The sequence below is a fragment of the Heloderma suspectum genome, chromosome 3, assembly GCF_057233095.1.
Source record: "Heloderma suspectum isolate Gila_16-S chromosome 3, 16-S_ref, whole genome shotgun sequence".
NCBI classification, from domain to species: Eukaryota; Metazoa; Chordata; class Lepidosauria; order Squamata; family Helodermatidae; genus Heloderma; species Heloderma suspectum.
Genome location: NC_139460.1, coordinates 281,340,085 through 281,365,677, shown reverse-complemented (window position 1 = coordinate 281,365,677; position 25,593 = coordinate 281,340,085). Strand labels below are relative to the sequence as shown.

General features: G+C 43.4%; 2 protein-coding genes across 7 annotated transcripts in view; one reads left to right on the top strand and one right to left on the bottom strand.

The window, feature by feature from the left end:
• The window catches only part of ACSL3 (acyl-CoA synthetase long chain family member 3), a 71,131-nt gene extending 47,487 nt beyond the window's left edge, over window positions 1-23,644 (bottom strand). For 2 of the 6 annotated variants that reach the window (XR_014789577.1, XM_084847098.1), the window contains exons 1-2: window positions 23,522-23,644; window positions 441-539 (exon numbers count right to left, since the gene is read on the bottom strand). The gene's annotated coding sequence lies outside the window, so the exon portion shown is untranslated. Of the gene's footprint in view, window positions 1-440; window positions 540-4,784; window positions 4,978-23,315; window positions 23,359-23,521 lie in introns of those variants that run through there. The other 4 variants (XM_084847099.1, XM_084847097.1, XM_084847100.1 and 1 more) reach the window with 3 other exon arrangements.
• Window positions 23,346-25,593, top strand: part of LOC146351340 (uncharacterized) — a 43,589-nt gene continuing 41,341 nt past the window's right edge. The window contains exon 1 of the mRNA XM_084847115.1: window positions 23,346-23,654. The gene's annotated coding sequence lies outside the window, so the exon portion shown is untranslated. The remainder of the gene's footprint in view (window positions 23,655-25,593) is intronic.

Sequence of the window (25,593 nt, the reverse complement as noted above, 5' to 3'; positions counted from 1 at the left end):
TTATTGGGGGCTTAAACAATCTTTTCTTGTACTTAGGGACGCTATGCTACAACATTAAAACAAAAACCTATGCTAAAGAAATTATTCCAAAATTTTATGATCTTAAATTAATTTCACCCACAATCATATTGTATAGTTGCAGCCCTAACTAGTTACATGCAAGTTCAACTCAAGTCAAAAAGAAAATAAGCTTGTTTCAAAGAAAAGAATTTAATAAAAATCAAAAGAAGTCAGTTCAACAGGAAATGTCCTGACAACTACTCCTAGAGTTGATCCCTATTATACAATATAATCTGCTATTTCACCCATTACTTTCGGAAGTACATTTGTTAATTGAGAATGGGAAACAGACCAGTTATACTGTGTTTTCCAACTGATCTCATAATCTTGTAACAAACAATTAAATTAGAATAAAGCACAAAGTATCAAGTCAAAGAAACCTTAAATGACTTCTCATTGTTGTTGCTGGTGCCAATGGGACAGCAGTTTCCAGACGCTTCAGCCACTGCTGGATTTGTCACAGGCAACGTTGAAGAAATCTAAAGATGAAAATTCGAAACTAAATAAAGCAACTATTGAAAAAACACACAATGAATTGCTGCCCTTTCACCTAAATAGATGTAAAGTCATATCTGTACACTTTCCAAGTTGAATTACATTACTCATATACAAAATATATACTACTTTGCTAGTTCTGGAAGATTATACCCATAGTCCACTGCACCATTTTAAATTTATTTTTTGGATTTGTAACCCATCCACAAAACTCAGGGAGGCTCACAATGAAACAAAAGACTAACCTCTCTGACTAAGCAAATTATACATATTAATGCCAAGCCAAAGGCCAATTTCTACAACTATTGGACATGTAGCAGCCACCAAAACCTGGCATACGCTGGTTTCTAACCCATGACCAACAGGTCATGATGCATTGCACATCTGAAGGAGCTTGCCTAGCGTATGTATCTCTGTGTGCTTAAAGTCATCCAAGGAAGCCTTGCTTCAAATGCCCACACCATCTCAAGTTCTGCAAGAAAGCACTAGATTGAGGGACTTTTTGATGGCAGCATGCACCTTACAGAAACCCCTTAAATTCCCTCCCAGCTTTCAGAAGGATGACAAAGACTTTCCTCTTCAGAAAAGCATTTACTGGGCTGGAGAACAGCTTGGGATGACTGACTGTCAGTTATTTTTTAGTGAGTCTGTGTGCTTTGAATGGTCATTTTAGTGAATCAGTTTATGACACTGTATCAATGTAATTGCATTTTTAAAATTTTGTCTTGGAAGCCACTTTGAGAATTAAGGTAGTTAAGCAAGTTAAAGGTGTTTATAAGCACGGTATAAGCTTAACATATAGCTAACTATATTAAAAACAAAAACAAACTAAGCATGTATAGGAACATGCTTGATTAAACAAATTAGTATCAACCCTATATACATGTCTTAAGATGGTGTAAAATAAACAGATGTGAAGAATAGGAGGAACCCTTTAGAAGTTTTTGGAATGCAAAACGAAGTGCAATATAGGTTAATCCCTTTCACCTGTTAAAATATTTTTTTAATTAGTAAGATAATCTTAGCTAAGATTTGGATGTTTAATCAATTTTTGTAGCATGACTTATCTTTTTAAAAACACACGAATTAGCATCAATCAAGCTAAATAAAGATTATAGAAGCATAGTTTTAACTCAGTGGGTGCAATCCACAGAAAGTTCACTGACATAGAATCACAGAATGGTAGGGCTGGAAGGGGCCTACAAGACCATTGAGTCCAACCCCCTGCTCAGTGCAGGAATCCAAGTCAAAGCATCCCTGACAGATGGCTGTCCAGCCTCGTCTTGAATGCCTCCAGTGTGGGAGAGCCCACTACTTCCCTAGGTCAATTCAGTGTCTCAGGATACAGTCATAGGCATACTCAACTCTGTATAGGGTTAGGCTGTTAGATGGCTTTAAAACCAACCGGACAAATTAATGGAGGATACATCTATCAATAGCTATTAGCCATAGCTAAAAGGAATCTCCATAGTCAAAGGCAATATACTTCAGAGTACAGATATTTTGAGAACAAACAATAAGGGGCTGATCATCTGCAATTTGTAAACTTCAACGGGCATCTTGCTGGTTGGCATTAAAAACAGAAAGGTGGACTTATTTCAAAATAAGTTTCATTGCACTCAGTGGCATTTATTTCAGGATAAACATGGGTAGGATCAGGCTGCAAGTCTCTGGATTGTGTTCCCTGTGCTTAAACTATCCCCTTCAGCCTGAAAAGCTGTATGCCTAAAATGCCCTTCATGACAGGGGTGGACAACTTGTGCCCCTCCAGATGTTTCGGCCTATAACTCCTATCCTTTACAGCCTGCATAGCCAATGGTGAAGACTGATAGGCGCTGTGATCCTCCAGATGTTTTGGCCTACAAGTTGCCCACCCCTGCACTAAGAGAACAATAGCTACAGTTTCAAATACTTAAAATTCAGATAAATGTTGAAGACTATATATGTAAAATATTAAAAACAGGCACACTGAGATTAAATACTAACTGTGAGCTAAACAGAGAAGCACTGGGACCTATGCGTTACTAATATCCTTTAATGTAAATATTATTGATCAGCAAAGTCTTTGGTTCACAATCACGCTTTACAAATCATGAATTATCATCAGAACTAGGAGAGCCAGGGCCTGCAGGAGAAGCTGCTACCACCGGGGAAGAGGCGTGCCTGCTGCTGCTGGGCCTGCTGCCGCCACCAACACCAGGCCTTCCCTGCGGACTTCTGCCTGGCAGACCGCCAGTCCCTGCAGGACCAGGCCCCCAGGTACTGAGCCAGCTGTGCTGCTTCCACCTGCCCCTTCCTGGAGGGGCTACATAATCTGGCTGGCTGAGGTTGCCTGGGAGAGCCAGGGCCTGCAGGAGAAGCCACCACCACCGGGGAAGAGGCGTGCCTGCTGCTGCTGTGCCGGCTGGTTATCTAGACCCATTTCAGTCGGGCTTCAGGCTTGGGCATGGGACAGAAACAGCCTTGGTCGCCTTGGTGGATTATATGAGGAGAGCTCTGGATAGGGGTGAATGCTCCTTCCTTGTTCTCCTCGACCTCTCAGCGGCTTTTGATACCGTTGACCATGGTATCCTCCTGGACTGCCTGGAGGGGTTGGGCACTGGAGACACCGTATTGCGGTGGTTCTGGTCCTTCTTCTCCAGCAGGTTCCAGAGGGTAGCACTGGGAGAGGAGGTTTCGGACCCGTGGCCGCTCACTTGTGGGGTGCCACAGGGTTCCATCCTCTCCCCGATGCTGTTTAACATCTATGTGAAGCCGCTGGGGGCTATCATCAGGAGGTTTGGGGTGCGGTGTCATCAATATGCGGATGACATGCAGCTCTACCTCTCGTTCAAATCTCCACCAAGGTTGGCCATAGAATCCCTATCCAAACGTCTGGAGACGGTGAGGGGCTGGATGGGGAGGAATAAGCTGAACCCTGACAAGACCGAGGTACTTTTGGTGGGAGACAAGAGGAGGCTGGGGGATGTAGACCTGGTGTTGAATGGGGTACGGCTACCCTTGAAAGACCAGGTCCGCAGCCTCGGGGTCATTTTGGACTCCCAGCTGTCCATGGAGGCTCAGGTGTCAGCTGTGAGCCGGACAGCGCTGTACCAACTCCATCTGATACAGCGGCTGCGCCCCTTCCTTCCCGACCATCTGCTCCCATCGGTAGTACATGCCCTGGTCTCCTCTCATTTAGACTACTGTAATGTGCTCTACATGGGGTTACCCTTGAAGACGGTTCGGAAGCTGCAGCTGGTACAGAACATGGCGGCTCGTCTGATGAAAGGCAGCTGCCGGCGAGATCACATCACTCCAGTGCTGAAGGAGTTGCACTGGTTACCAGTTGTTTTCCGGGCCAAATTCAAGGTGTTGGTTTTGACCTTTAAAGTCCTATATGGTTCTGGACCAGCCTGTCTTAAGGAGCGCCTCCAGCAACACCAGACAGGCTGCTTAACAAGATCAGCCTCAGATGGCCTTCTCTCTGTCCCATCAGCCAGGACAACTAGATTGGTGGGGACGAGGGAGAGGGCCTATTCTGTGGTGGCCCCCACTCTGTGGAACTCCGCCATGCTCCCTCTTTAATGAGCTTCTACCGTGCATTAAAAACATGGTTGTTCAGGCAGGCATTTGGGGTGGGTTAGGGTACTTTAGAAAATGTTTTTATTGTAGAATTCTATTGTTTTAAACTGTTTTATTATATGGTTTGTACATCGCCCAGAGTGGCTGGGTGACCAGCCAGATGGGCAATTAATAAATTTAATAAATAAATAAACAAACAAACAAGAACTACACATTTTCTTGTTTGGGAGCTAGTATACAGAAATTGCTATTACAGCTTAACTTCAACCTAATTCAATTAACAGGGGTATTGTGATAATAAAATCAGGTAAGGATGCACTGTGGTCACTTGTGCTAAACCTTTTAAACAGAGCAGGACAGAAATCTAAGTGCATTGTAACAAACCAATTCAACTCCACTATTAATCCATATTTGGCATACGTCTGTTTACTTAATGTATGCAGTTTAAATTTACTACCTGCTGAACTTTTGGATTTGTGCACTACTCAGCTACACTTCAGGACTCTACTGTAAAGAAAAAATGTCACATGATCACTTTGTCAGAACCATGTGCCTGCTCCCCAAGAACTATGTACCAGTTCATCTGGTTCCGGTGGATATAATGCAGAAAAATAATGCTGGTTTACAACATCCAAACACAAATTTTAGCTACCAATCTATTTTACCTGCACTTACTCTGTACTTCTATGTGTTTAATGAGAAGTCCCACTGAACTCAATGGGACTTAATCCCATGTGTGTCTAGGATTGTAGCTTTAGTTGGGCGCTACTAGCACTGGAAAAATAAACCCTGCCAATACTCCAGCTCAATTCAAAAGCTCTCCAACATCATCATTCACTTCCTGGGGAAACTGTCAACCTGCAAGAGATTAATGTCAAAGAAAAGCATGTTTGGAGCAGAATGTGCTACACAGATATATCAAAGGGCAAAAAGAATGTAAAAAGTCTCCAGATTATTTATTCAGTATTAACTAGATCCACTGTGTTTGTAATTCACTTGCCTTAAAATATGATTCAAGATGATGTTTAAAGACATTCTCAAAAAAACTCATTTATGGGGAGAAGCATCTTCCTTCTGCTTTGGAAGAGAGAACCACCGCCCTCTACTGATTAGTTTTAATAGGGAACTCAGGCTTCTGTTGATTTCCTCAGATTCTACGCCTATAATTTCCTCAGATTCTACAACGCCTACAGGGGCAATCCTATGCATATTTAGACCACACACAAAAAAGCCTACAACTCCCAACATGCCCCAGCCAGCCATGCTGGGAATTTCAGGAGTTTTTTCTGTCTAGGATTGCGCCTCGTACCAATTGCCTCAGGAAGTACACGTGCAAGCTGGGGAGGACAGTGACGCCTGATGCTTGATATGCCTCTGCCAGCCTCGTATCCCAGATGACAAGAGTCGCAGCGCTTTTGAAAAGGCTGCAGCTCCTAGCTTGGGGAAAAACCTTACCTGGTGGTTTTTCCCCTGGTGGGTAGGAGGGCAGACAGCTCCCACTCCATCCCCCCACCCACCAGCCAGCCCCCACCTGCTAGGTGTTCCAGGCAGACACACTGCCATCCGCTTCCTTCAGTTCAGAGGGGTTAAAAGTAGCTGAGGCGGCGGCGTTGTCAAGGAAACGCAAAATCCTCTTTGTGACGCGGTTCTACACCGGCTGCTTCCCTCCACCGCCCCCACCTGTGACCCAGACAAAAAAAAGCCGGGAACTCTTTTTCCACACAGCAGGCACTGTCCTATTCCTGGGCCCAGCCCAGGAAGTGCCCCCCACCCGCCGAGAAACTCCAACGGGGGCTTAGGCCGCACTACCAGTAAGAAAACCTGGTCTCTCCAACACATTCCACTGGGTTTCGTTGCCAAAAAGATAAGCAAAGCTTGATGGTCAAGTTGGGGACAGCTTTTTAATATTGAAAAGGTGCTTGTACAGGTGGGAAAAGAAACACTGATCAGTGTTGGAACTCCTAGAAGGTTGGGAACTGTTGGTTTCCAAGCAGAAAGGCATGTGTGTCACTTTTCAGCAGGTTGCTCAGAATCCCAAACAAGTCAGGAGTCTAAAAGAGTTTTAACAGGTTTCTAGGGCAACAAAATCTGCTGTTTTTACAGTTTATATCTGCTGCCACGAATCTGTTAGGTTTTTATGCTGCCATTACTGTGCCATTGTTTTAAAATTTAATTTCATTAATTTGCCTTGTTTTTATTCACCTTGTAAATTAAATTCAATAATCTCCAGGAAAGTGATATATAAACTATAAAACAAAAAGTAACTTCATTCTTAGTTTCAGGTTGCAATTCAAGTAAATAGTTTCAGGTTCCAATTCAAGTAAATAGCAATTAAGCCCTGGATGGTACCTTTACACTGGTATGCTGGAGTTACCTTCAGTCATCTTCAAAAACTCCAAACTCTAATCCCATTGTTCATGGTATGATACATTTAGAACTTTAGGGCTACAATCCTATGCAATCTTACCAATATTCAATTTCAACAGAAGACTATTCAATATCTACTATTCAATTTCAGAGGCTGGTAATTAGCACTCTAACCCAGGAGTAGGCAACATGGTGCCCTCCAGATGTTTTGCACTACAGTACTGCCAAACCCCAGCCAGCATGGCCAATGGTCAGGGATGATGGAAGTTGTAGTCCAAAGCATCTGAAGGGCACCTGCTCTAAGGCATACAATATACAAACTGCAGAATGGAACGTTTGCTTTCATTTCAAAGTGTATTCTAATAAAACTGCAAAAATAAAGAAAAGTAAATGTTAACAGTATATGTATTGTACTGCAGTCAGAACAACCTGACAGCAAGCTTCATATACTCAAAACTTTGTAAATAATGGACTGTATGGCGGTAAACCAGCTAATAATACAACTGGGAGGGGGTGTGGGGAAAGAAATCATAATACTTCTAAAAGCCAAAAATGTAGACATGATATAAGATGTACTTTGAAGCTTTTTATTAAGTCACCATAACAGCAGAGAACAAATACTAGCTGCCCCAGAGAAACAAGGAGTCAGTGAAATGGCCACTTTAGACTTACCAATAGCCTAAATATGTTTTTTAATAAAATATATATAATTCAACTTTTAGATTTAAAATCTTCAAAGCAGCTTTTTAAAGATATACAAGCTTTCAGCTCTGATTAACTTTATCAGGCAAAATGAGTACCCACACTATTAAAAGGTGGCAATAATGGACTATTGCATGCTGATTTTACTTTTCAATAGAGATTATATTCACAAAGTATTATCTGCAAATAAAGCTAAACCAACCTGCACACTTGCATGACAAAAAATAAGATGTTAATTAGCATTTGCGAGTATTAACTTCCATCATTTACCAGCAAACTGCCAATAATATCCTTGCCTCTGTGCCTTCTCCACCTTAATTTCATCAGAAATTCAACCACTGCAATTTTTCCTATTATTGCAATCCCAAGATGGGAAAACGTTGCCTGTGGAATTGCTGCCTGACATGCAGTGAAAGGCACAATGTGCCATACAGACAGGTGGTCTACTGAGCTTAGCATTCTGTCAGCAACAGTGGCTGACCAGCTGCATGGCTTAATGTTGGTTCCAGCCCTATTTGAAATGCAGGGATTTAGCCCTGGAAGATGTGAAGTAACAGTGCCATCAAGCACTTAATCTGTAAAAGACTAGTATAGCTACCTCTTTAGGACTGAGCACATGTAGAGTTCTCTTTCCTTTATCCTCAATAAGGGAAATGCTGTTGCACTCATGTCTTGCTTGTGGGTTTCCTGTAGACACCTGGCTGGCTGGCCACTGTGTGAACAGAATGCTGGACTAGATGGACCCTTGGTCTGATCCAGCAAGGCTCTTCTTATGTTCTTAATAACTATTGCAATGTATGTGGCATTAGAATAACACCTTCTAATGCAAGAGGCTATGAGGACCTGAGCCCCAGCACTGCTCATTTAAAAAGTGATTCCTGACCAAATGACAGTAGATGATTTCACAAGAGCACCAAGATGGCTATGTTTATCCTATTAGTCCTTACTATCTGATAAGCAAAACTATACTCTTTCTAAAAAGGTAGGGCTCTCATGATTTAACAACCACAAATACATCACTCCTCCCTTAATTTTTATTTTATGATAGCCATTTTATGCAATAGGCCATCAGAACACTCTATGACAATTCATTCCTTAGATCAACTCAGTGCTGACAGAAGTGACTGAGAAGCCACAGCTTTAACCTGGCAATGAAAATAGTGCATGGCCCTGAGCATTTTGGCTGCATTTCTTGTACTTTCTCTAGTTCTTTCAAATACTGTTTGGGATGTGGCAACCAGAACTGCATGTAATGTCAGTGCAGATACATACACCATTTATTCATTTCATTTCTATACCGCCCAATAGCAGAAGTTCTCTGGGCGTTTCACAAAAAAACACACAGAATATAAATACCACAGAATATAAACTAGGTAAAGACTGTTTGATAATGTTTAGTTTGTGATATCTCACTTATTATTCATGTAAGACCATTACTGTGCATGACATTTTACAGAGTTTAGGGATCAGGAAAGAAAATGCTACTAACTGGACTAGCAGAAGAGGTTTACACACCTTATCACAGTCAGAGAAATCAAACTGGGTGAGGAGAACTCATCATCTTCCATAATCCAGGACACACTGAGGATTGAAAGTATATTTTTTAGGATTTAGTGATTTCCTCAGTGGTAAGGACCCTCACACTAGACCCTCCAAAGGGAGGAATTATCTCCTGTAGCAGAAGAAAAAAGAACTTGGAGCAGAGAATAAAACTGTCCATGCAGTCCTTGATAGTGAAGACCCTTGAATTAAGCCTAGGCAGGAAGCATTTCTGTTGTTCAGGTTGTAGAAGGTACTGCATGCCAGGAAAGCAGCAAGGGAAGGTTAAGCAAAAAAATCAAGTGCACTCACTTCATGACATATATATACTCTCGCCCTCATACGTAATGTTACACTTGGTAGTAAGTTCGGGGTTCAGTTCTCAAGGGCTGGCATTGATAGTTATATCAGTCATCTGCCACTTTCACTTGTTGAATATGACTACTAATAATCCTTTCTCTGTCTTGTTGACGTAGCTTCAATCTTAAATTGCACAATTCAGTCACCACAGCCAACTAAGCTAACCACAAATCAGGAGGTGAAGGAGGTAATTTGTATATGGGGAGGAGACAGTCTGCAGCAAATTCACAGTGGCAAAAACATGGTTTGGCCATGATGTCTACATTGAGCCATTTTAGACAGATTAAGATACACAACAAGCCTAACTGAAAACTCTTTAAAAAAAACCCAATTACAGCGGTTTACTGGGGCCAGCTTCACATGATATTACAACAGAAATGGGACACTATGTTTCCGCCATATCTGGGCCACCACATTTCTATACTCTTTCAAGGAAATGTTTGTGACTCAGATCATGTGGTAAACACTTATTACCTGGGGATGTGTCAGTTAACTGTAGCTCCTGAGAGGCATTTGCCATGTATTTTCAGACACCTGAATAACTTTCAAACTTTACAGAAACTTGTGGTCAGTGTGTAATGGAAAAGCAGAGAGTCCATCTTTGCTGTAAGATGGCATGTGGCTCCAAAACTTATTTTTTTAATAATTTGTTACAGAACTTGAATCTCTTCTGTAATTCCTGCTAGATTAATTCATCCAGTAAGAACACAATAAAGTTGCTTAGGTTTTGCATCACGTGTATAGTTAAGAAACACAATGAAAAGCATTACTAAGCCTTTCAAATATCATCAAGAGACACAGATAACATACCTTACTCTAAATATAACAGATATGCTTTGTCTTCAGATTTAGAGCGTCATTCTTACGAAGTACCACTTAGGTAGTTGACTAAGATTAACTGGATAAATAGAAGACTATAGTCACCAGCTCTAGATATCCAGACATGTTCCTCAGATACTGACCAAGCTGCAAGGAAGTGATGGGGAGATAAGTCTATCTTGTCTGTAAGAGCTAGAGACTAGGCACCTAGCATCTGGTAAGCCTGTATCTATGTTACATCACTTCAGACAGCAGGTGGGGCTAACATGAATATTCCTCTAGCCACCCACCCACCGCAAAAAAAAAAAAGCACATAGGGAGAAGCTTGCATCTGCTTTTCTATGCAGATAATTTTGTATGGGAAGTGTTCAATGCATGCTCCACCTCCAGTTCAGACACCAGTTAATCACCTCAATAAAAGCTAAAACTTAGAGTACTAGAATCAAGATCATACAATCATAGAATAGTAGGGTTGGAAGGGGCCTATAAGACCATCAAGTCCAACCCCCTACTCAATGCAGGAATCTGAGTCAAAGGATTCCTTACAGGTGGTTGTCCAGCTTCATCCTGAATGCCTCCAGTGTGGGACAGCCCACTACCTCCCTAGGTCATTGATTCCATTGTTGTATTGCTCTAACAGGCAGGACGTTTTTCCTGATGTTCAGCCGGAATCTGGCTTCTGTAACTTGAGCCCATTATTCCGTGTCCTGCATTCTGGGATGTTCAAGAAGAGAACCTGGCCTTCCTCTCTGTGACAACCTTTCAAGTACTTGAGGAGCGCTATCAGATCTCCCCTCAGTCTTCTCTTCTCAAGGCTAAACATGTCCAGTTCTTTCAGAATCTCCTCCTAAGGCTTTGTTTCCAGTCCCCTGATCATTTCCGCTGCCCTCCTCTGAACCCTCTGCAGTTTGTCTGCATCCTTCTTAAAATGTGGTGCCCAGAACTGGACACAGTACTCCAGATGAGGCCTAACCAGTGCTGAGTAGAGGGGAACTAGTACTTCACGGGATTTGGAAGCTATACTTCTATTAATACAATCCAAAATAGCATTTGCCTTTTTTGCAGCCACATCACATTGTTGGCTCATATTCAGCTTGTGATCTACCACAATTCCAAGATCCTTCTCGCTTCTGGTATTGTTGAGCCACATATCCCCCATCTTGTAACTGTGCATTTGATTTTTCCTTTTCCTAGGTGCAGAACTTGGCATTTATCCCTGTTACATTTCATTCTGTTGTTTTCTGCCCAGGGCTCCAGTCTATCTAGATCACTTTGAATTTTGTTTTTGTCTTCCAGGATATTAGCTAACCTATTCAATTTTGTGTCATCTGCAAATTTGAAAAGCATTCCCTGCACCTCCTCCTCCAAGTCATTAATAAAAATGTTGAAGAGCATTGGGCCCAGGACCGAGCCCTGCGGTACCCCGCTCGTTACCTCTCCCCAGTTTGATAATATGCCACTGATAAGCACTCTTTGAGTCCGTTTCTGTAGCCAACTGTGGATCCACCGGATCGTTGTTTCATCTAGCCCACTTTGAGCTAGTTTGCTCATCAGGGTATCATGGGGCACTTTGTCGAAAGCTTTGCTGAAGTCGAGGTATATGATGTCCACAGCATTCCCACAGTCCACAAGGGAGGTTACCTGATCAAAAAATGATCTGGCAGGATTTCGTCTGGCAGGATTTGTTCTCGACAAATCCATGTTGGCTTCGAGTAATCGCTGCATTGTTTTCAAGGTGCTTACAGACTGATTGCATTATAATGTGCTCCAGAATTTTCCCAGGGATTGATGTCAGGCTGACTGGTTCCCAGGGTCCTCCTTTTTGAAGATAGGGACCACATTAGCCCTCCTCCAGTCATCTGGCACTTCCCCCGTCCTCCATGATTTCTCAAAGGGAATAGACAGCGGTTCTGAGAGTTCTTCTGCCAGTTGCTTTATTACTCTAGGATGCAGTTCATCTGGGCCTGGAGATTTGAACTCATTCAAATTAATTAGGTGTTCCTTGACTGTATGCCTAACAATCTCAAGCTGCAATCCTGCCCCTTCAGCCTGTACTTCGCCTTTGTGTGTGTGGGGGTGTCATAGACCCTCTTTGGGGAGAAGACTGAGCCAAAGTAGGAACTGAGCACTTCTGCCTTTTCTTTGTCATCTGTTATCATTTTGCCATTCTCACTGAATAGCTGAACCACCATTTCTTTCCTCTGTCTTTTACTATGCACGTAGCTGAAGAAAGCCTTTTTGTTGCTTTTCGCATCCCTCGCTAACCTCAGCTCATTCTCAGCTTTAGCCTTCCTGACGCCATCCCTGCAATTCTGTGCTACCTGCCTGTACTCTTCCTTTGTAGCTTGGCCTTCCTGCCACTTCCTATATGTGTGCTTTTTTGTTTTCAGGTCACCTCTAAGCTTTTTGGGAAGGCCACATTCGCTTCTTCTGTTGTCTTTCCCCTTTTTTCTTGTTGGAATTGTTTGTGATTGCACCTTTAGATTTTCCTTTTTAAAAAACTCCTACCCATCTTGGACTCCTTTTCTCATTAGAGTTGCTTGCCATGGGACCTTACTTATCAATGTTTTGAGTTTATTAAAATTAGCTTTCCTAAAATCCAGGGTACGCGTTTGGCTATACTCAGCTTTTGCTTCCTTTAGAACCAAGAACTCAAATATAACATGGTCGCTTTCCCCCAGAGTTCCTGTAACTGCTACTTTATCCACTAAGTAATTTCTGTTGGTTAGGATCAAGTCAAGGACAGCCAATACTCTAGTTCCTTCCTCCACTTTCTGTAGGAGAAAGTTATCAGGAACACAAGTCAGGAATTTCCTGGAGGGGCCATGTTTTGCAGAATTTGTCTCCCAACAAATATCAGGGAAATTGAAGTCCCCCATTACTACTACATCATGCGTCCTTGAAACACTGGCAATTTGCTTTTCAAAAGTTTCATCCTTGTCTTCTCCTTGACTGGGTGGTCAGTAGTAGACTCCAGCCGCTATGTTCCTTTTATTCTTTGCTCCATTTATTTTAACCCAGATGCTCTCGATGGGGCTACCAAGCTCATCCTCCTGTATTTCTGTGCAGAGATATGTATTTTCAACATATAGTGCAACTCCACCTCCCTTTCTGTTCCTCCTGTTCTTTTTGAACAAGTTATATCCTTGAATTGCTGTATTCCAGTCCTGGGAGTCATCCCACCAAGTTTCAATTACACCTATCAAGTCGTAACTTCCCTCTTGTATTAAGAGTTCAAGTTCGTTCTGTTTGTTTCCCATACTCTGGGCATTAGTATATAGACATCGAAGACCATGTGCTTTACAGTCTGGCTTTCTTCCTACATTTTCTTGAAGATTATTATTGCGCACAATTAGAGCTGTTCTCTCTGTTGTGATGCATAAGCCTTCATCCATTGTTACCCACAACTTTACGTCTCCCTCCCCTGTAGGATTCAGTTTAGAGCCCTCCTGATGAAGTTCTTCATGCGGTGGCCAAACATATTCTTCCCAGCCCTTGTGAGGTGCACCCATCCCTTGCCAACAATCTTCCAGAAAGTATAACCCATGGTTCCAGAATCCAAATCTCTCGTGTCAGCACCACCTTTGTAGCCAGTCATTCACCCCGAATATTTTTCTTTCCCTTTCTATCCCTCTTCTAACTACTGGAAGGAAGGATGAGAAAACTATCTGGGCCCCAAAGTTCTTGAGTTTCCTTCCCAAAGCTTCAAAGTCTGATGTGATTTCTTCATAGCTCCACTTGGCAGTATCATTTGTTCCCACATGGATGAGAAGAAAGGGATACCTGTCAGTGGGCTTTATGAGTGTGGGCAACCCTTCAGTCACGTCCCTAATCCGTCCTCCTGGGAGACAGCATACCTGGCGAGTCCATGGGTCTTCACAACATACTTGGGTTTCAATTCCACACAGCAAGGAGTCTCCCACTACTACTACTACTACTCTCTTCTTGTTGTTCTAGGCCTTGGTTTCATTGCCTCTGCTTGACTGACCTTCAGCCTCTTGCTCACTCTCATGCGGGGTCCCCTGTAATTCTTCCTCTGTAGGCTGTCTTCCACACTCATCCTCAAGTACCTGAAAATGGTTCCATAGTTCCACTGCTTCCACTGGTGGAGAGTGGCTTCTAGTTCTTCTGCTCGTAACTGTCACCCTTTTCCAAGGAGTATCCTCTACTGCATTTTTCCTTGCCTCATCATTTTCCTCTTCTGCCTCACCTTGCCGTTGGTCTTCTAGCTCCTGTACTTCACTTTGCTGCTGTAGTTCCACCATTCTGTCCAAGAACTTTTCAACTTCTCTTATTCCCTGGAGGGTCAACACTCGCCACTCCAGTCCTCTTACTTTTTCTTCCAACAGTGAAGAAAAATCAACTTGCACTTGTTGCACATGTAGGCCACGTTGATCTCTGGCAAGAAAACAAACACTGCACTCACCTTGCAGGTCACCACCACTGGAAAGTCTTTTCCTTCCATAGTCTCAATTCCCTTTTTGTTGCTAGCTTTCTGATTGCACTGGAATAGCCTGTGCTTTGTCTTCTATTCACTGGAGTTTAACAACAGAATTCCACTGGTATAGAAGTGTGTGTTACAAGAAAAATATATTTTTTTAAGAAGTTAGGGGCCTCCCCCTTGATCTCCTCTACCAAACTCCTGTTTGCTCTCCCTGTTCACTCGCTCTGATCACTCTCTGAGAGCTTGCTGGCTTGTATAGCCTCTAGACCAGCTGGGGCAGCTTCCTCTGCTCTGCTCAGTTAGGAGTCAGGAAACAGAATGCAGGGCTTCTTAAAGCTGGACTTCTTTGCATATCATGGGGGTCTCTCCAACCAGTACAGACCCCTTCCATCCCTGACTCTTCCCAATTTTGGCAGCCCATATATGGGACACTTGTATAATTTGGGTACCCCTACCCTTACTAGCCAAATACAACCCTTCTGCTGAAGGACTTGTTGGAATGTGCCTTCAAGTTTGGTTACAAATATTCATTTAATTCATGTTTAATCTCTGAAGTATCCATAGGCATAAGGGGATTACCTAGGGGCAGCAAGTAAAAATAAACTAGGTTCCAATGCACACTATGCATGTCCATTTTCTATCAAAATAGTAAACACACCAAACTGCAATTTTTTTTAATGTTGGTAGAGCAGAATAGCCTACCTTTAGGGATATAGTTAGTTCATCAGATTCTGATCCTCCATGAACATTAGGCATGGAAAAACGTGGTTTGTCATCCAAATAAACATACCAACATTTTAAATGTTTTTCCATTCAAAAGCCAGATACTTTATACCACAAGATGAACAGTGGCAAGAAAAAATTTGTGAATCCTAATGCTAATTATGGAAATTCCATAGTTTTACCATGAACTTTCTTGAATCAAAACCAGTCCTTTTCTAAATATCCAATAAGGCTTATATTAACCAATTCTGTGTCTTATGAAATAAAACAATGTATAAATTAGGTAATGAGTATTTAAGAGTCAGGGTAGGTGCAAAAGTAAGCGAACCCTTGGTTGCATCAGCTCAATTAAAGGCCATAATTAGAATCAGGTGTTTAAGTAATCAGGTAGATCTTCAGGGGTGAGTTTGGGAGGCCCCACCCTATAAAAGGTTCAGAAATTTTGTGAGTTTGGTCTTCACCATACGGTTGTGTAAACCCATCATGCCACGATCAAAAGACATCCCTGAGGACCTCAGAAAAGCAGTTATTGATGCTCATTAGTCTAAAAGGGGCTACAAAATAATTTCTAAGGATTTGGGGATCCACCAATCCACCGCTAGACAGTCTACAAATGGAGAAGGTTCAAGACCACAGTCACTCTACCTAGGAGCAGTTGTCGTACCAAAGTCTCTCCAAGAACAAATGGGTGCATCATCCAGGAAGTAAAAAAGAACCCCAGAGTAACATCCAAGGATCTGCAGGCCACTCTCGCCTTGGCTAATGTGAATGTTCATTATTCAACGATCAGAAAAAGACTGAACAAGAATGGTGTTCATGGGAGGATAGCCAGGAGGAAACCACTGCTCTCTAAAAGGAACACAGCTGCCCATTTGAAGTTTGCTAAAGATCACATGGATAATCCCCAAGACTTCTGAAAAAAGTCCTCTGGACAGACGAATCAAAGGTAGAACTTTCTGGCCTCAGTGAGAAAGGTTATGCTTGGTGAAAAACAAACACTTGAGTTCGAACAGAGGAACCTCATCTGAACCATCAAGAATTGTGGTGGGAATGTGATGGTTTGGGCCTACTTTGCTGCCTCGGGACCTGGATGGCTTGCCATCTTTGACACAACCATGAATTCTACAGTGTAACAAAAGATTCTAGAAGAGAATGTCAGGTCATCTGTCCGTGAGCTGAAGCTGAGCCAAAAGTGGGTTGTGTAACAAGACAATGATCCTAAACATACAAGCAGATATACAAAAGAATGGCTGCGGAAGACAACATTCTGTGCTTTTAGAATGGCCTAGTCCAAGTCTAGACCTACACCCCATCAAAATGTAGTGGCAGGACCTGAAGCGAGCTGTTCATGCAAGGAAGCCCTCAAATGTCACTGACCGGAAGCAGTTCATTAAGGAGGAATGGGCCAAAATTGTTCAAAACTGATGTGAGAGACTGACCAACGGTTACAGGAAACACTTACTTGAAGTGTTTCTATTCCTACTTTGGCTCAGTCTTCTCCCAAAAGAGGGTCTATGACCCCCATGGCAAAGGTGAAGTACAGGCTGAAGGGGCAGGATTGTAGCTTGAGATCAATAGGCATACGGTCAAGGAACACCTGATAACTTTGAATGAGTTCAAATCTCCAGGCCCAGATGAACTGCATCCTAGAGTAATAAAGGAACTGGCAGAAGAACTCTCAGAACCACTGTCTATTCTCTTTGAGAAATCATGGAGGACGGGGGAAGTGCCAGATGACTGGAGGAGGACTAATGTGGTCCCTATCTTCAAAAAGGGTAAAAAGGAGGAACCTGGGAACTACAGACCAGGCAGTCTGACATCAACCCCTGGGAAAATTCTGGAGCACATTATAAAGCAATCCATCTGGAAGCACCTTGAAAACAATGCAATGATTACGCGAAGCCAACATGGATTTGTCAAGAACAAATCCTGCCAGACGAAACTGATCTTATTTTTTCATCAGGTAACCTCCCTTGTGGACTGTGGGAATGCTGACATAATATATCTCAACTTCAGCAAAGCTTTCGACAAAGTGCCCCATGATATCCTGATGAGCAAACTAGTTCAAAGTGGGCTAGATGAAACAACGATCCGGTGGATCCACAGTTGGCTACAGAAACGGACTCAAAGAGTGCTTATCAATGGGATCTTCTCAAACTGGAGAGAGGTAACGAGCGGGGTACCACAGGGCTCGGTCCTGGGCCCAGTCTTCAACATTTTTATTAATGACTTGGAGGAGGAGGTGCAGGGAATGCTGATCAAATTTGCAGATGACACAAAATTGAGCAGGATAGCTAATACCTTGGAAGACAGAAACAAAATTCAAAGTGATCTGGATAGACTGGAGCCCTGGGCAGAAAACAACAGAATGAAATTTAACGGGGATAAATGCCAAGTTCTGCACCTAGGAAAAGGAAAAACCAAATGCACAGTTACAAGATGGGGGATACGTGGCTCAACCACACTACAAGCGAGAAGGATCTTGGAATTGTGGTAGATCACAAGCTGAATATGAGCCAACAACGTGATGTGGCTGCAAAAAAGACAAATGCTCTTTTGGGCTGCATTAATAGAAGCACAGCTTCCAAATCCCGGGAAGTACTAGTTTCCCTCTACTCAGCACTGGTTAGGCCTCATCTGGAGTACTGTGTCCAGTTCTGGGCACCACACTTTAAGAAGGATGCAGACAAACTGCAGAGGGTTCCGAGGAGGGCAACAAAGATGATCAGGGGACTGGAAACAAAGCCCTATGAAGAGAGACTGAAAGAACTGGGCATGTTTAGCCTTGAGAAGAGAAGACTGAGGGGAGATCTGATAGCGCTCTTCAAGTACTTGAAAGGTTGTCCCCAAGAGGAAGGCAAGGATCTCTTCTCAATCATCCCAGAGTGCAGGACACAGAATAATGGGCTCAAATTACAGGAAGCCAGATTCCAGCTGAACATCAGGAAAACCTCCTGACTGTTAGAGCAATACGACAATGGAACCAATTACCTAGGGAGGTAGTGGGCTCTCCCACACTGGAGGCATTCAAGACGAGGCTGGACAGCCATCTGTCAGGGATGCTCTGACTTGGATTCCTGCATTGACCAGGGGGTTGGACTCGATGGCCTTGTAGGCCTCTTCCAACCCTACTATTCTATGATTCTATGAAGTCAGGAAATGCTTACTTGAAGTCATTGTTGCTCAAGGGAGTGTCACCAGGTACTGAATCTAAAGGTTCACATACTTTTTCACGCATGGATATTGAATGCTGAATCAGTTGTAGATAAATAAATGTTGAAAAAGCATCATGTTTGTGTGTCATATGTTTAATCAGGTTATCTATTATTCTTTATCTAGGATTATGGGGTAAGATTAAGATCTAATAACATTTTAGGTTGGAAATATGTGACAATCCTAAGGGGTTCACAGACTTTTTCTCACCGCTGTAGGATCCTCTGCATCAGTCATTTATTCTAGCCAGATTCTAGCATAGACCCCGGCTATCCAGGCAGGACCGATGTGCATGGTCTCTATATGCTATGGAGCTAAGAATACAAAGAACATGCAGCCTTATGAACACACACCTATACAAATTCCAGTTTCGTGCATCTCTATTTACAGATTTGGAAATAGATAGAAACATCTCTAAGACTTTGTGGACAACTTTAGGAGGAAATGTCTCATGACCCCAGATTTCATCCATAAAAGTCTAGCTTATGTTCACAACTGTCATTATTTATACAACACCATCTATGAGTTCTATTGCTTTTCTTGAAGTAGGAAAATGCTCAAAAATCACCTACCATTACAAGAATGCCTTTTCAAAGATAAAACTGCAGTTTAAAATAGAGTCTTAATCGCTACTTTTAACATATTTTAAGACAAGTGTCACAGGCTGTACGTTCACTCAGGAATGTTAGCAAATCATTCTTGAAATACAGAGAAAAATAACTGGACCTTTTACAATTTAAACATGCATTCCCTGCACTGTAATTCTTTCATACAGGAGAAAGTATTAGGGCCATTTTGCACATTATACAGAAACAAAACTAGTTTGCCACCATTCAGTAGGAACCAATAGTCAGTTCCAGTTCTCGAACAGGTTTCCTATTGAGGATATACATACAACGCAGCATGCAACTTGTCTTATAAGCCAATAGAATCCTGGAGATCCTAGGAAGCCTATCAGGTTCCTCAATGAGAAGATCAGTAATAGAGCACATGGTTTCTGAAAAGCAGCTTGCCCGCTACCAATTGTCTCTCCCTACACTGCATAGTTAGAGGGGAGTGTTGGGGTGCTCTACAGCACCTCAAAAGGTCATGTAAGGCAACAGCAATGACCAATATGCCTGGCCAGTGCCCTGCATGTAATGAATAGCTACATTCAGACACATTTGAGCTTCAGGTACTTCTCCCTCCTACTGGCATGGCTGCAAGAGGATTGGAAGGTTTCGCTTCCATTTTTAAACCAACTGTAGTTTAGAGTTATGTCTGAACCTGGACAAACTGTGATTAGTCTTTTAACTCTGCTTTACTGAAATAAGCCAACTTCAAACTCAGTTTATGGAGTTGGCTTGTTTCAATAAACCATACATCAAAGAGTATTCACAGTTTATGGTTCGGACATAACGCTGAAGTGCAGTTAACTGAAAATACAAGCGAAAGCTTTCTATCTCCTTGTAGCTGTGCTAGACAAGAAGGGGCCACATGAGCCCAGGGCTCGTGCATACATCGCTAAACCATAGTTTAGTGTTATGTCCAAACCAGACTTTCCAGAATCCCCTGAAATGCACTGGGATTCTTCCACAAACAAGTTCAAGTTTATAAGGTAGAACGTTTGAAAATATTGAATCCAACCTTAGTCAGAGTAGACTCACTGAATCAATGGGACTCACGTTAGTCCTGCGCTAAGTTAAACTAAGTCTCCATCCAACCCACTGTTATAATAATTGCTCCTATTCTGAAATCTTGTGCTGGTGCAGTGCACTAAGGGAGCTCTTCCACTGGCAACGGTTACTCAACTAAGTTCAACTCAGAGGCAATTTCAATGCAAAGAATGTATGGCCTCTGTGTGCATATTGCAGCACGTATAGGACTATGGATTGGGACAAGTGGTTATTATTTCTGAGATGCATGGAAGCATGTTTCTATGACAAAGAGGTACCCACATGCTGTTGATGGCAGAGACAAATTATATATGGTCTACAGCACCTTCAATTAAGAGCCTGTTTGCCAATTCAGAATACGGATAGTTTCATTTAATTACTTCTGGTGTGAACTCCTGTGAAGAGCATATTCACAACAAGTGTCTCTGCTTACCTCCAGTAATATAGTACTAGTGACACCCTTCCTACCATTTTATTAGTACTTTGGAACTCTATATATACTGTACTATTACAGCGAGAGCCCTTTCCTGTTTGTCCAAATGCTGCAATACCTACAGTGTAGTTTCTAAAGTGCTGCAGGGACTGATTTCTACATAACCAGGAGCTATCCCATTTATTTCAACAGCAGGGAACACTCATTGCATATTTCAGACTGTAGCTGTAGAATGCAACCTATCTATGATGCAAGCAGGGCAACTGCTGACTGCAAAAAGCTTTGCATGAGTACTGGAATCCTAGTGTGCATGCCAGAAGACCAGGACTGAGTTTTGTAAAGCTCCCTCTCCTCTCCTGGCCATCCAGAGAAAGAAAGTTGCAGCATAGTTGTGTGTATAAATCCAAATGCAGTGCCTTTTAACTTTCTTGGACCTTGATGCTGCTGAAAACAATAATCCCATGTTTTATTTTGTTGTTTTAACTTCTATCTTCCTCATCGTGAAGAAAGAGCTTGATAATGGGTAGTCGACTGTAGTGTTGCCAAAAAGTAAAAAATGCCCTAATCAAAACCTACCCAAATTGTACTCTGAAATCTCATGACTTCAGAATCTATATAAGGATGTTTAGAGGCTCACTGGTGCACATCCGAGATTAGAAACAGCAAGGTCCATGACCGCTTATCCACAAGAAAACACATCTAGTGCAGAGAAGACTTATATTATTCAAAATGCCAGAATTATTTCCTGAAAATGAATTGCAGCATAAGGAACAAAGCCACAGATATGGCTTGTATAAGGAAACTGCACTAAATTTTGAAGGGACATCCTATGTTAAAGCTGCTATTTAACCTGGTGTGATTTCAATCCAGTTTAATGAGTGACCATTGCAAAACAAGATGAATACGACGCCAACTCGGAGATGAAACTACCCAATATCATGTTGGAAGCGCAACGTATCTATATGCCAGAGGGCTGGCCTCCACACTGCTGATATAGACCTAATGCATAACTCATCTGCCAGTGTGAATAATAACATTAGCCATTTCCTCCAGTTATAATGTTCATTCTAAATTTCTTACTGACATCTCGTCAAAGCTAGTTTATTAAGCCCCAGAATACTTGGGATGACTATATTGATCAGGTGGTTGAATTTCTCATTCTCCAGACTAACACTATCATATTTCTTTCCTGGCTGTCCATTTCTTTAGAGTCAGAAAGAGAAACCAAAAAGGCATGGAGATGACTCCACAGTTCCACATGTAGTTGCAACCTGACACTGATTTTATAAACAAGACAGTTTACACCTAGAGATGGGTGAATCTGTCAAGCTCATTTGTGTTCCATTAGTTGGATTTCCACCATTAAGCCAAACAAAATGTTTACTCGTCCCTATTTACAACTCTCACACAGAAGACAGCTCAACACTATCCTGCCATCTTCCACCTTTAAGAGAGCTGCAGCTATTGGGCAGTATAGAAATTTTATGCTGGAGCCTCAAACCTTCAGAATCTTGTAATGGCAGCTGCCAGTCCCTACCACTCTGCAACTTCCTCAGATACCCAGAACAAATTTAAGGTTACTGGAGTATGCTCCAGTCTTATCTGCATAATTAGGAGACATATTATTAATGTACACCAACTTGTATTAATGAACATGCATACTACTGACGGTATATAAGTTGCCCTCATAAACATAGAGAAAGAGGGTGACTTTAACACATTAATAATCCTTTTTGTATATGGTAAAAGGAATAGTCTAAGAGCAGTGTAAAATTGGGGTTTCCCTACTCTTTCAAAGCATGCTTACATTTATACATTCACACTTAATTTTAATTCATACCATTTACTATCATCACATTACATATTGGTCTGTAAGAGTTTCTTCCTAACACAATAAACGAGAACTGGAGTCTGGCCATGCTACTACGTTTATGGAAACACAGAATTAACGTTGCATGGATCCAGCTGCAATTCTAACTGGCACTGGTGACAGTAACCAGAGAAACTGTTTTGTGTGCTGGTATGATTGGAAGGACCACCGTAGGACCTGCTTCTATATCCACGTTCACTACCACAAATTAAATTCCTCACCTTACTTACATACCTACATGAATTGAAAGAGTAAGAAAAAGGGGGGGGGGGACAAACCCTTTAATCACCCTATCTGTGAGTAAGGAGGAAGGTCAAAGGTTACTAAGTAACCAAGACTGCACTCTTAACCATATTACACTGGGGGGTAAGCCTTATCAGGAACAATAAAGCTTACTTCCAAGTAAACATGAATAGGATGACGCCGTCAGTATAGGCTCAGACAGGCGTATTTATCGCTGGATGACATTTGAGTGACTTTTACACATGCGGAATCACCACCACGGCCAATCAAACCCAACGCAGAGCGCTTCCACCCCACCCAGACACGATGGGGGCAGATCCACGGCAAGACATGGAAGCACATGCAGCAGTGCCGGCCCAACCCGAAACATGTTTACACAAAAGTGAGCTCCTCCGATTTCAAGAGGACTTGCACTCATGTAAGCGTCCACGGGGGCCGCGGCCTCACCCAGCGTAGCCCAACTCTAAACGACAACGGCCAGAGCGTACCGTGTAAAATTACTCGCGATGCGTCCTCCGGAATAAAACCGGGCGGTCTCGGACCGAGCAGGCCTCACCGGTCCAGCCCCAGGCTCTAGCCCGCCCCCCTTCCCCACGTGCACGCTTGGGTCTTGCCCCCAGCCCAGTGCTGGACGGGCCCACGGCTTCGGCCCCGATTTCCCTGAAAGGGCTCTTTCTTCCCTCCCTCCCTGTCAAAGCCTAAGAGGCCCCGCCGCCGACCCTCCTGCTTCTTCTGCCCTCCGCCGCCGCCTCAGCCTTCGCTTCCCCGGCCCCCGCACGCTCTCGCCCCGTCCCGGCTTGCCTCCCGGGTCGGCTGCGCCACACTCACCACCGCGGCCGGAGGGGAAGCCGGTGAGCGACTCTGCGCGTGTGCCGAAGGCCCCTCGGCCGGCCGTGCCGTAGCTCCAGCCTTGGGCGGGCGGGCCAGCCCCACGGAGCCAATGAACGGGGCCCAAGTCGCTCGGAGCCCCCACCCCGCCTCCTGCGCCCTCCTACCCCGGCCCCGCCCGGCCCTTCCGCGTCGAACTGGCGCACCTCACAATCGCCGCCCGCCGCCGCGCAGCATCCTCATTCCGTATGCTGCGGCGGCGGATTCTCATTGGCCCGCGCGGGGTGGCGCGCGAGGGGCTGGCTGTCTTACGTTCTCACACGGCTGTCTCCGGGAGAGGTGGGTGAAGCGCGCGCCCGCGGCACGGGGGTTACTATCGGTCACTCTTCGCCTGGGGTCACGGGCGGAGGAGGAGGCCGCCGCCGTCGCCTGTGCATGGCACAAGAGACCCATTGCAGCAGCAGCAGCAGCAGCAAGCAGGCTGTGCTGCTGCTCAAGGAAGGGAAAGAAAGGGAGGGTCTGCGTGCAGATTCTATCTGTTTAACAGCGCAGCTGCTGCTGAGGGCGGAAGCCGAAACGTTAGATTATTTTTTTTAATACTCTGCCGTTAGTCTTTCTATCTTTCCTGTGTGTGTGTGTACACACACACCATTTGCCCTGCAAATAAATGCATCATGCATGGGCGCATCGATTGTCCGATGTGTAATAATAATTGTTTGAATATAATATCACGCGTATCCTCTTCAAGCGTCGCGTCTGATCCTACGTGATTATTATCTAAATCCGTTAACAGTTGATGTGTAATGGATTGTGCAGCTCAATATGGCTGGCTGCTGGGGCCCCGCTGCTTAACTTAGCCAGCTAAGCAAGTTATTATTGACTACGTGTTCTCTCAATCGCTATACGTACTGCACGGAAACCATGAATGGAGCCCAGGAAGCTCGGTAACAACGTTTCCTCCGATTTAAAGGAACGGTACAGTTTTAAAGGCAGGGATATCCCAGTTGCACACTCCTGTATTTAGTGGAGATGTTTTACGTTATAACAAGGCTTGTGGCACCTTAAAGACTAGCACGTTTATTCTGGCACAAGAATACATTTCAGGGGCTATAGCCCGCTTCACCATCATACAGATGCACTGAGAATTATGGAGTGTTTCAAGTTTATAGGTAGTACATATGGGGGGAAGGACCAGAGATGGGGGGTGGGAGAATTGAAAACAGTGAGGCCAGAAGGAAATTAAATGTAGAGTACTGACAGTACTTTCTGACCTCGCTATTTGCAAGTGACAGTTTCCTTCTGACCTCACTGTTTACAATTCTTCCTTCCCATACCCACACACCATATAAACCTGAAACACTCCATAATACTCCATGCATCTGATGAACTGGGCTATAGTCCATGGAAGCTTATGCCAGAATAAGGGTGCAATCCTATGCACATTTAGATAGGGGGGAAAAATCCTACAACTCCCAGCATGCCCCAGCCAGGCATGCTGGGACTTGTAGGACTTTTTTCTGTCTAAACATGCATAGGATTGCACCTTAAATGCCATGAGATCCCTTGGTTGCTTTTGCTGCAATAGATTAACACAGCTGTCCTCTGGAAACTAGAATAGGGATGATCATTAATCCTGCAACAGGAAGGAAGGCAATGCAGACACGATCCTGGCTGTATTTACATAGCAGTTAAGACCACTACATTTAAAATGGAACTGCTAACTTCCCTATTCTACCCATGTTTACTTGGAAGTGAGCCCCGTTACTTCCAGTGGGCTCTGCTCCCAGGCAAGTGCATTTAGGATTGCAGGCTTAGGTAGGGTGTCATTTTGTGCACTGATACCACACACAGCTAGGATTTACAGTCTGTATGTGGCAACTGTGCTGATCCCTTGAACACTCTCTGACTACTTTTTACAGCACATGCATTTCAGCAGGGATATGTCACAAGGGGCTTCCAGACAGAGGGCTCTTAGCATTAACAATCAAAAGTCATTGTGCAGCTATTCTGTCTTTTACTCCTTCATGGATTTTTTTCTGGTAAGAGAAAAGGTGAAAGAAGTGGTGGGGAAACATGGGAGAGCTACAAATTAAAGTTGATGCCACCTGGACTTCCACCCCCATAAAATTGTGTGAATGAGGCACAATTGCACAATAAAAGCCTTGGAATATGTTTTGGCAGACTGCTATACACAACATCCTACTTTCTCTTTTGTGGGTACTTTACCCTCACGCTTTTGGCTTAGCACAAAAAGCCTCAATGAGCAATGCAGGAAGCT